Raw genomic sequence first — 12,625 nt, 5'->3', positions numbered from 1 at the left:
TTCATACATAAATAGCAAATAAACAGGAGGTGAGAGTGAAAAGCAGAGACACAAAAGACTTCTGTTTAATAAATACTGTTACTTTCCTTTCTTTTCTTTCTTTTAAAAAAACCCTCACGTGTTAACAGTCCAAAGAGCTTTCCCAAGGGAGGTACAATTCCTCATCGCACAGAAAAAACAGAGTTTATCGCAACTGTGATGGGTCAATAAGAATAAAAAAAGTATAAAAGATTAGAAAAGCATATTTGCAATTGTCAAAGCGACACTATAGATAAGGTTTTATTTCAGAGAACAAAATCTCCAGTTTGTATGAAAATGGAAAGCACTAAATTTAGAATTCATCAAGGTTTTAATTCCTAACCTTTTAATTTCATGAGCCTATTGAAACAGCTAGTATTTCTGCTACCCTCATTATCTAAATAAACACGTCTACAACTTTTCAGCAGGTGACCCGCACTAGGCTGTGTCTGAGGGCCCCTCAGTGCCCGACAGCACCCGCACCACCGCAGAGCGGCCACATCGCACCCGGGGGTCGGCCGACAGCGCTGTTAATGGAAAGACAGACGGAGGGAAGTGCCATTCAGGGTCTCAAACCCACCGAAAACCGCATCCCATCACGTCTGCTGCTCACAAAACTTGTTCGCTATTTCATGACCATTTTCTCGGAAGCTCTTCGCTCAGGCTGAGCAGCTTGACCTTCCCTCTGCCCGTTCTTCGCTTCCCCGTCTCCCCGACGCCAAAAGCAGCATTTAGCGGAAAGATACAGCAATAGAGACACACAAAAAAGAGCAGGTACCTGAATGACAGAACAGAGGCATGAGAATTAGTCACTTTTGTCTCTTCCCCCCCAAACCCGTCAGTCTTGGGCAGAGAAAGAAGGAAGAAGCGGAGAAGTGCCAGTGCACAACTTCTGACAGTGTGCTTGGACACATTAGGAAGTGCTTCTGTTCCTGAAGAGCCGTGGGGTCTGCAGGACGCTGGGCAGCACGTGCCCTGCTCCGCTCCGAAACAAGGCATGTTCACACGCGTGGCCGTGCCCCGCACTCGTGCACGCTGGGTGCTCCGCGCGAGGGACTCGGTCGGCTCACCCGCTGCAATAGAGCGAGGTTTTCTGTGGCTGTACAAACACTTGTACTGCACTTGGCTGAAATAATTCAGTCAGAGAGCAGCCAGACAAGTATCAAGCTTCTGAGAAACTGGAGAGACCAGCAGCTCTTTGCCACTCGTTACTGGCCAAACGACACCCTTGCGCACCAAACCTGCCCTCCTGTCTCCTCAAATGTTCCCTCACGAAGCAGGTATTCTGCATGTTGCGGGTCAATTTTTCAGGAAGCTTTTTCCAGCCAGTCAGAGTGTGAAAATGCTCATGAAAATATTCACTATGTTGCACCTGGACAATTCCGGCTATTTTCTGACCACAGCGCGTGGGCCTCGGACCTCACGGTGTTCATGCACCGCCCAGCTGAACAAGCAGCAGCACCGTGCCGACTAGAGGACGGGGCGGCATGCTCGGACATGAGGGCTTCACTTAAGCTGAAGCACTGCATAAACAGGGGAGATGTATCTGAGATGCCTACCTGTATTTACAGCAAATGACTCCAGGATCCCCAGATTTTGTAAGGAACACCGTCAGACATAATTATTTTCAGCAACACCATAAATAACCAGGACTGAAGCTCACCTGGCTAGATTCAGACAACGAAATGCATAGCTTTTACAATACAATTAGGCAGTGAGACTCGAAGGCTCATTTGCTTCCCAGGGAATAACAGTTATAAATAACGACTGCCTGGAAAACCACGGCCCTTTTGCAAAAGCACATCTTATGTCAGCAACGTGTCCTGCCACTTTGGAGGGACTGATACCCACACAGGGGGACCTGGCTCATTACACCGTTTAAAAAATAGTAAGTCGTTCAAATCCCTAACGTTGGTGCTTCCTCCCTTCAGGGCCAATGACCCACCAAAGGAAGGCAGCACCACGTAACGGTCACAAGCGCTGTGTGTTTGTGTGGGTACGGGTGCAGACACAGACACGCACATAGACACACACATGTTCTATCTATTTACCTGCCTGTCATTGCTCTCCCAGTAGAACCCAGCTCCACAGGTCAGGGTAACACAAATAAAAATCCTGGTTTACTTTTCAGGTTCAGCTCCACAACAGTAAAGCAGCACCTCCTGTGTGCATCAGTGCCGAGCTACCCCTCGGGATGTGCTCGCCAGCGTGGGGACAGGGACCAAAGGCCAAGGTGCCCAGGAACACGGGAAAAGGCGCTCGGAGGCTGATGCAGAGGGTCACCAAACTGGAGCCATGCAAAACAGTGATGGTACGTCAACAGAAATGAAACAGAAATGGCACGTGAGACCGACGCGGGGGTCTCTGCAGACTCAGCTGGCTGGTGTGCAGCTCGGGGCAGCCAGACACTGGGAAGACGGCGGTCACGGGAGGGAGGACACTCCATCCCAAGCAGAAAAGCACTCTCATGGTCTCCCCGACCTTGTCACATGAAATATCCAGCCCTCCACACAACCTTTCTAGTCCACCTCTACAGGTCTATTCCACAACAACAACTTTTCCACATCCTCTTTTTGCCTGTCTCCAGAATCCATCCACATGGACACAAGTGAAACCACTATCTGAATCTCCTGAAAAAGAGGAGAAAGGCAGGCAGGAAAATGGGGAGGAATAAAAGCACATCATGGGTTCATCCATGGGAAAGACACTTCCTAGCAAGCCTGGCTCATGCGAAGTTTCTGTCCCGTGGCAGGCCCAGCCCAGGTGCTGCAGCTGACTGCTGGTGCACAACACAGGCGGCCAGTCTCTCCGCCTGTGGCAGAATTACGTCAAATCTGTCATTACAACAATAGTTTCTACTGTTAATCGGATACCAGTTGCATCAGATTCCGTTTGTATTTCTCACGTTCCATTTCTTTCTTCACTGCTGAGACACAGGAAATCTCAATTGCCTTTTACTGGCTTGCGGGCAGCTCCTCTATTCACCACAGAAAAAACCAGAACAGAACTGTGCCCAGTGCAGCTTTACGGATTTGTGTCTGTACAATTACCGTGACATTCAGAGTTGTTTTTAAGCAGCGCACAGACGCTTCAATAGGAAGTCATGAACTTCAGGCTTCTTTGAATGCTGATCCAACCCACAAGAAGCAATACATCACGTGAAGAAAAGGAGAAAGTCTCCTCCTGGGACCAACATCTAGGTGCTGCCTAGAGTGACAAAACCAGTACACCCCATAATGTTCTGGGTGAAACCAGACAGTATTTACATTAATAAACTACTATACAAGCGCTTAGGGAATATTTGCTGTATCGTGCTGATATATTCATAATTTTGTGAGACCAGAGGACATTGCTCCTTATCATTAAGTGGTCTGTAATTGGATTGTCCAATGATAAGCATTACCAGAACATCCCAAACTGATAAGCTGCTGCTTCTAAGGACCTGTAGATGACACTGATGTCCCATGTAGCTTCAATTTTATTGTTGCCAAATCCTGCATCTGATGCTGAAACATCCCATGCTCTTGGTTCCACTAACTGGCTTGTGGGGGTGTGTTGTACGATGGCTTGTCAGAACAAAAAAAATGATCCAAATGCTGGTCATATTTAAACCACTCAGAAATTTATAATTAACATTAGCAAACGAGGGCACATTTTTTTCAGTTTAAAAATAAAACTTTTTTATGTTGGCCATGCTAGACCATCAGCCTGCGCACTGGCTGCCCAGCTGGCACAGAGGGCAGGCAAAGACACCGCTGCCGCCACAGGCAAGGCCCAGCCCCTTGGGTGGCTTACAGCTGAGCCCAGCTCAACTGGGGTTTCTCTTAAGAGTAATGTGAGAAGAACAATAATGAGATTGCTAATTATGAATCCGATCAAGTGCCAAAATATTCTGCTCTTCGTCCTCACAGATGGAAGATAGTTTATGGAATTCAGTAATGCGTTTAGGCCGGGTTTCTTCATAGCCACCTAACCCAGCTCTGCCCCTTCCTACTCCCACGGTTTTTCTTGTGAGAGCCCGTGAGACTCCTGCAGAACCTGCAGATCTCCTGTGCTGCAGCATTTCCTCCTCCCCTCAAAGACCTTTAGCTCTCCATCCCCTTGCCCACCATCGGGTGGGCCCTTCTGCACACACGTGTCAGTGCTCGATTCAGAGACATCTGCCACTCAACAGGCAGCACGCGCTAATCCATGAAAAGGTCTCCTTAATCAAAGACCTAGAAATGAGAGTGCGTTTGTGGCTTAGGCGGCGGCAGGGGGGTGGTGTCTGCGGATTTTGTCGTTAGAATCTGATGTTGAAAAAACTCACGCGTAAGAGCCAGGAAGAACGTGAGCGGGAAACAGCCTTGATGCACGCACGGTAACAGACGTGAGAAAAAATTTCTGCTGACACAAGCCACAGCAAGCTTCCATTGCTTCGATGGGCAGGAGCAGCCTGGTGGTTCACCTCGGGACATTGCTTCTGCTTCCAGACGAAGAGGAGCCCCGGCAGCGGTGCTGAGAACGCACGCTCCGCAGAGCCAGCCGCCGTGTGCCTATCGACCGCGCCTGCCACAGGCACCGCCTGCCTCTCCGTCCGAGCGCCCCAGCACTGACGGGGGGTCTGCCAGCCTTCGAGGCTTCTCGTGCAGCACCCCTTGCAACGCCTCCTCTGGGATTCACAAGTTGTACAAACAGCGAAACAGCAGTGACAGCAGGGATGAAACACGGAAGCAGCGCTGCCTTCAGCCCCAGGACACACAGCATGGGCTTCGTCTGGCACAAGGAGACCACAAACAAGAGCTAAAGGTCCAGCCAGCTCCAGGCAGAGATAATGTGGGAAAGGAAAACCAGGCAAAGAATATGGCAGAGCGATGTCCTAGAGGGTCCAGCCTGTGGTTCTGAATCACCAGAGAGCTAGCCTGAGTTAATAACAACAACAACTAAACAAACTCCTGCGATAGTCACAAGTAATTGGAAAAACACCTCATTTTTAAAAGGGCACATGAGAACACACTGGATATTCCCATCCGTAGTGACTTATCTGCCACTCAGTTTGGGCAGCCGGAGACAAGCATGGGACTCTGACAGGGGATTTTGTGGAGGAAAGAGAAAGTGCCCCTAAGAAAGCTTGGCATCGTGCCTCCAGCTTACAGGACTGAGCTGTACCCTCCGGGGAGTTGTTTCTGTTGCCTACGCTGTAACGGCACTGCATCATTTTACTCTTTATAGCAAACAAGAACTTCACAGTCTTTACACAAACATGTCATGTGGAAGATGTATTATGGATCTGCTGTCTAGGCTTCCTCCCACTAACGACCTTTTTGCAAACTGCAGTAGGAAAGCAATATATGTGCGTACCACTGGGTGACTTCAGGGCTGAGAAAGCCCTGGGGAAGGGTACAGGGCCTGAGGAAGGCTGGGTCGCCTCAGAAGTGCCAGCATCTTCATCGCTTTTACTGTTTTCAGGCATTATCTGATTCACATATCCTTGCTCTGCAGAGCAGAGCATCCTTCAAGCGGCAGTGCAACACCCCTCCTCCGGCACAAGGCCACTCTAAGTCCACCAAGGCACCAGTCACAGAGCCCGCAGCGGCTCCAGCCTCCCCTCGCCCACTGCACCTGGTCGCACCTCTGCTGCCCCAGCCAGAGTGGCCCACGGAGCTGGGATGGCACCGCGGGGCCCTCCAGGCAGCTCCGGCGTCGCAGACGGCGTAACCCCCCTTCCACCGAAGGAGGGTGGCTCACCTCGCTGGGCTCGGGCAGGCGTGCGAGCCCCGGGGGCATACACCCCCCTGCCGCATCGCAGGGCTGCCCGGACACAGATGTGCCACCTTCCCACCCCGCTGAGCCACCTTCCCACCCCCCTGAGCCACCCTCCCGCCCCCCTGAGCCACTTCCCACCCCCCTGCACCGTACAGACCCGCTGAACTACACCCCAGAGAAAGAGGCTGGTTTGTGCCGGGGAAGGGTGTTTGCTGCTGCGGGGAGGCTCTCACCACAGGGATGCGTCACCCGGGGTTACACACTTTTTGGAGAGGGACGACGCTGGCTCGGAGCAGGTGTCAGTGGGCTGAGGGGTGCCCGTGGGCAGCGGTGCAGGGCCACGTCCGCTGGGTCTGCGAAACCCACCCGGCCATCGCCACACCAGGAGTGCCCGGGTGCCAACTTTTAGTCTGCAGAGGTGGGGTTTAATGTTGCACTTACAAACACAGGCATCCTTTTTCCTTTTCACTTTGTGCCAGCTTTTTTAAAAATTAAAAAACTTTTTATACAGAATTATGTAAAACTTAAAAACATTTTCTATTTCTATTTCATGCTTCCTTTTTTCTTCATTTTGTACAGTTCAGAGGCAGTAGGGGAAGAAAAAATGCAGGAAAAAACCCACAAACAAGAGCTTGGAAGTGGATACCAGAGGCAGGCACCAGTGACACCCCTGGGGCCAACAACATTAAAGAATGAGAGCGAGGTGAGAATGAGGAAACAGGGGACAGGACCGCTCAGCACCCTCTGCTCTTCCCTCTTCCATCCCTCACCACCGTGATCGTTGCTAGTGACAGTTAACCACGCCGCCAACACACGACACACAAGCAGCACTGGCACATCCCGAGGCGTCACCACCAGTGCTGTGACATTTTGAACCAGTGCATCCCATGCCGGGGCCGGTGCTCCCTTGGTGGCAGCCTGCCCCGCTGCCAGCGGCGCCAGCCCAGCAGGGACGGAAGGGGGACGCCGCCACGGCCTCACCCCCAGACCCACTCCTGCCGGCAGCCCAGTGCTCCGCTCTTCCCCAAGAGGAGCTCCACTGCATTATACTGCACGCCAGGAGGGAGCCAGTCTGCTGGACTTGCTTATGGCTTCATGAATTAAACATCCCTGCTTGCTCTCCTAACAAAATGAGGTTATGGGATTATTTTTTTTTTTCACACACACCCCTACCGACTTTTAGGACTGTTGGCCAGTGTCAGCCACATTTTACAGATGGATGGACACCTCAAAGATGTACAAGTTCCTCCCAGCTTTGTGAAAACCAATCAGACAACACGAAAGACAGAGATCCAGAGGAGGGAAAGGCTCCATCATTAATTAAACTGCATTATTAGACACCAGGGAAACCTCATGAATTCATCACACCAAATCAAGCTTTGCTGCTACGCACGAGCTAGTAGAGACAAGCTTTGTCCTGGCAACAAGGCACAGGTCCTCTCAGTGCTGGTGCGCTTTGATGGCAAAAGACAACTCGACAAGACAATAACAAAACTTCAGGCGAGGAGTAAAGAGGCACCTTCCCCAACAGCTCTGCCAGCACGAGGCGGAGCACGTCGACAAAGCGTGGGGGAGCAAACCAAATGAAAGCATCTTCTGGGTTGTTTTGAAGTGGATAAAGCAGAGAGATTGGCTCACGTACGAACTGTGTGCCTGGTTGTGCAGAAGACCTGCAGTGTGTTTCTCAGCTCCCAGCGTCAGCTCCCAGCGTGCAGCCAGCACAGCGTGCTCTGCCTGTCCCCACGGCCCAGGGAGGGGCGCGTAAGGGGAAGGAGCTGGACGAGCAGGGACGTGTGTCTGTGACTCAAGAGAGGGTGTCACGCACTGCGCCAGAGAAGCCATCCTTACCCCATGAAGAGGCTTCAGCAAAACACCCAAGGGACTTCCCCTGACACAAGGTGCAATGAATCAGTGGTCAGACTACAGCGAGCTCAGGGTGAGCTCCGGCTGGAGAACAAGCGTCACGTTCAAATGCCACGATCTGCAACCAGCACCCCCTTTGCCTCCAAGCCTCCCGACCACTGGGAACCAGCAGGTTTCAGGACCTGGGAGGGACAGAGGCCATCTCAGCCGCACAGTGAGAAACCGTACGAGCGAGGGGCGAGCCTGGCACACCAAGCGAAGCCGTCCCACTCAACAGCCACCTCCCCGGAGCTGCGGCTCGGGCGCGCCCCTCTGAAGCAGACCGTACCCATCCCTGCGGGCTCGCACAAAGAGAAGGGGGATGCCGCAGCCGCGCAACCCCGGGGTGGGGGATGCCGCCCCACCACGGCGCTCTGCTCTGGGGCAAGTCCCCACCTGCACCCAGAAACCTGCAAGGGTGGCCCAGGGGCCCTCAGTGGGGTTTTGGGTAGAGGAAGGTTCTTCCACCCTCTGCTCTCTTACGATGCTTTCCGGTCCACAGCCTCCCGGCTGCTGGCATGAGCGTCGTTCCCACCTCCCGTCCCACGCCGGCATGACTCATCCACAGGGATTGACAGGGGCCGAAATAAACCCCAGGCAGTTTCTAATGCAAATGTTAATAAGGCACTGGGTATATAATGATAACAAAAGTGGCAGCTTTTACTATAAATCAGTGTCTTATGAAGTCTGATCCTTCAGACACCCCGAACTGGTCCCCGGTGGGAGCGCGCAGTACCATGTCACAGGCCTCCTTCCAGCTGAAGTCCCTGCTCATGCCAACACTCGAGATCATTTTCTGCTCTGTAGTTTTACTGCTGCTGCCCTCACAGCCCGAGATCTGGACAGTAAGGTAGTGCTGGACCACATCATCACTTCGGCTTTTCATTCTCTGCCGATGTCTCTCCTGTGGCTCTTACGGAGCACACGCTTACAGCGTAGCAACATACAGGAAAGAAAAAGGAATCACTAAATACTACCTAGGGGGCTGTATCAGAGGGAAGATCACCCTCTGTGTGCTCCGTGCTTTCTCACACACGCACCCCCGGTCACTGCCAGGCGAGGGGTCTGGGCAGATGTGCCCCCCCAGCCAGAGGAGCTGCTCCTGTGCTGGACACTACGGCGAAGCACGTCCTTCACATCACTACTCCTGCAATTGCCTGTCTCCTGCCTGGAGGACCTCCTGTGGCCCTCACGACACCCTGCGTAGCTTTGAGGGCCAAGCAGGACAGTGCATGAGCGGGGCTGGCGCAGCAAGGCCCTTCCCTCCTCCAGCGCTGGGGCTGCCCAGCGAAGCCTCACCCCGGCAGGGCCGGGTGGTCAAACACCAGAGGCTCTGGGCACCCCGGGACTACGGACTCCCCTCTCCTGGCTGTCCCCCCTCAGCTAACCACACTGCCCTTTTAAAAAGCAAATGCGTTTGGACCTCCGGAGCCTCCTGACAAGGCGGCAGGGCATCCCGCCGCCCTCCGACGGCAGGGTCGGGGCTGTCACCAGCATGGGAACGAGTGACGGGGCCAATGTCCGCTGGGACACGTGTCTTGAGACCCTACCTGCGGCTCTGACAAACCCTCATGCGAGCTCCTGTACAGCAAAGGAAAAAGCAAGGGCAAAAAATATCTGTGGTATTTTACCATCAAAGGATTACATTTCTTTTGGGGGAAAAATCCAACATTTATAAAGCTGGGAAAAAAGACAAAGGATCAAGCTTGTGTTGATGTCAAAGAGGGATTCAGTTGAGAATAGACTTTAAGGGAATTGCATTTATGATATATCTACTGGGTGGGCATTTATGACCTTTAGAAAACGGATTAAAGCTTTTCTATAACCAGCTTCAGGCTGTGTGAATTATTAAAGCAACAAACCCACGAAGTTAAAGCGCTTCTGCAAAGCAAACCATGTTCTCGGTGCGCTTCCTTCGGAAGGGCCTCCCCCGCACCCTCCTGAGCAGGGGGTGCGCCCACGCCCCGGCCGGGGAGGCCGACACCTCCGCCCGCAGCCCCCGTCCCTCGCGGCTGCCTCTCGCCCTGTCCCCCGCCACCGGCACCGGTATGCCGGGGGGTTGCCTAGGGTCCCGGTTCTCCAGGCCCTCGCCGGGCAGCCTGACACCCATGAAAACCTCTTTACTACCAGGCGGGTTCCCCTGAAGCTTCGCAGGCTCCATTAAAATGTCACAAATTACTCAAAATAAAGAAAAAAAAGAAGAAAAATGAAAGCAACGCGCCCCCCCTCCCCGGCCCCTGAGGACTGCCTGCACAGGCCCACATGCCCCGAGACGTATCTGCTCTCTCTGGAAAACTTCATTTCACGCTGCTGCTCATGCCAGCCCCCATCCCCTGGTTTAATCCCCTATTTCCAACAGCAAAGACATAAATCCGTGCTGAAGAACTTCAGATATGTTTTTATTTCTTCACAGCAGTAAAGTGGAAATAATGAATTCCCATAACCCTATCCAGTTCTTTATCCCTTGGAATAAAGCCACGGTGGCAGCTGATTTGAGGGAGAACTGTGGGGGAAGCCCAGGTGGGAGGAGAAATACAGGAGTGAACACTTCCTCGGTCCGAACAGACAAAGACTAGGGCCAGGAGAGGTCAGTTTTTAAGAAGGGAGATGTCAGGATACCTGCAACGCAACCAGCGCCGCCTGAGATTTCCACGTCTCATCATGTCTCTCATGACGCGTTAATGAAAATCAGAGCGTGTTTCCCATCAAAACAGGGGGTCACGAATTGCATCACATTCTGGAAACCCTCTCCTGGCTACTGCTCCTCGGGCAACAGCAACAGACCAGCTAAAACCTGAGCAACTGCTGCTGCTTGAGAAAGGAGTCTGTGCTACAGGAGAAACACAATGCTCCTATTAACATACAGAAAATCAAATAATATTACCTCTAAAATGTACGGAAAATACTACACATTTGCTAATTGAGCGTGACCTTCATTTGATTAACAGCATCTTAAAGATGATTATACCCATCTCTAGGAAACAGAAATTGGCTGAATTGGCTGATTTTTGCAGATATGCCAGAGCCACAGCTCAGGGGCTCTCCAGTCTCTGCACAAGCGATTTCTGAGTTCCTTTTTCCTTCATTTGGTGCGGTTCCTGTACCAAGGACCACGCAGTCTGTCCTGAGAGGTACACAGAACACACATGGAAAGCAAATGCCTTGCCCAAAGCTGCCCGGCGGGTGGCTGACTCCTACGTCCCGTCACTATGGGATCACACAGCGTCACAGATTTGACAGGACACTCACTGCACATTGAGGGTCCGCACTCTCATTTTGAGATGGACAGGACATTGGCTCCTAAATACCTTCCTGAATGTGGGCAGATAGTGCTTAAATCAAGCAAAGCAACTAAATCACTCATAAATTTCAAATAACAGTTTTCAGGTAGGTAGTTCTACATGTTCTGTAATTAAATGCGAGTTGTAAAAGACTTTGTAAGTGTAAAAAGCTTTTCTCAGTATCAAAGGAAATTTAGCATATTGACATAATTATCCAGAAAGATGACAGATGAATCATTTCAGCATTTTGTTGAAAGTGTATATACAATTCTGATGCCTGATAGACTGATACGTGCTAGACTTAACCTTTCTTTAACATAAACAGAAAAGGAAGCAGCCATGAGGAGCAGCTCTCTTCAAAGCCAAAAAGGTTTTGCCCTGGGACAAGAATATTTTTTTCTCCTTTTCATGTTCTGAGAAGAATTAATTTTCCAGCACCAAGTGCTGCTGCTCAACAGAATAACTGCTCAATAGAATAAACTCTCTTATCTCTGGAAAGTTTACATTTGGAATTACGAGTCTTCTCATATGAGCTCCAAGAAAACGTTAGCTGCTATCTTTTAGTAAGATTTTGAGTTTGGTTTTGGTCTTTGACAATGAGCAGAAGCCAGAGAGTTCCCGTTCTCGCCAGTAGTGTCTGGGGAGACTTTCCTCTGCTGTCTGCCTTACCTTTACGGCACCACCCGAAGGAAAGGCCTGAGCCTGTATTGAATCATTCTCCATCATCTAATATAACCCCAGAAATCTGACACAGCTCTGCTGCCAGCTTTTGCCTCTTCTTGCTCGAGAGACAGGGCTGCAGATATGGGTGACTGTGTAAAACCACCCTCTCCGTGACTTGCACGCTACTCAGCATTACATGTTCATTAGCCATGGAGGTGCCATGCGGACTCACCACGAAGCCAGGTGGGAATTTGCGTGGGTAGCTGTGCCCCAGGCACGCCAGAACAGGGTAACAGACACCTCGGTGTTCGTCAGTTAACTGAGGCTGCGAAGATACGTCTTCGTTAGCCAGCAGTGCTAATGACAGCACTATGACTCACAGTGTCCACTCTCTTGACCCCAAGAAAAGCAGGACTGTACCTCATCAAGGCTGTGGTTGGATTTTGTGCCGCTATTGTTTCTCAAGACTGACGCTACTCCGGATGTTTTAAGTATTTAAAAGGAGGTTTTCAGTAACGGATAAAAATTTGGGCTCTTCCGGCCCAACAGGTCTCAGACCTCCCGAGAAAGTTCTGCTTTTGCAAAGTTCCCAGCCATCCAAACAAAGTTTCTGAGCACGGAATGCAGCAGGTCAGGCTGCCCACATGGCCATGGCCCCGTGTGACGCTGCCTCGCTAGGGCTGCAGTGGGCAGAGCCCCAAAGCCAAGGTCAGCACAGCTCGCCCCCTGGCCAGACCCGGATTTCCTTACCCCTATGGTAGGAGCTTCTGACCCAAGTCAGACGGGAGAAACCAGCCAAGAGAGAAACGACAGCGGGTGCAGCTTTCCTCTGGCCGCTCAGCTCGTCTCCAGTGATTTCAGCGCTGTGCGAGACACGGAGGTGCTTGCGCCGCCCTCCGAGCTAGTCTGTCTGTGCCCCGAGTTCGATATTGCACGTTCTGCACAATTTCAAAGGGCATTTCCCTGCCCCACCCTAACACCAGTCCTGGCACAAAGCCCCACGACAAAGATTAGGA

General features: G+C 51.6%; 1 protein-coding gene across 1 annotated transcript in view; it reads right to left on the bottom strand.

Annotated features, from left to right (window-relative positions):
- The window catches only part of STK32C (serine/threonine kinase 32C), an 88,649-nt gene that overhangs the window by 26,042 nt on the left and 49,982 nt on the right, over positions 1-12,625 (bottom strand). The window lies entirely within an intron of this gene.

Source organism: Leptosomus discolor, chromosome 6 (assembly GCF_034619465.1).
Source record: "Leptosomus discolor isolate bLepDis1 chromosome 6, bLepDis1.hap2, whole genome shotgun sequence".
Classification (NCBI taxonomy): domain Eukaryota; kingdom Metazoa; phylum Chordata; class Aves; order Leptosomiformes; family Leptosomidae; genus Leptosomus; species Leptosomus discolor.
Note: the sequence above shows the minus strand (reverse complement) of the source record. Positions and strands in the feature narration are given on the sequence as shown.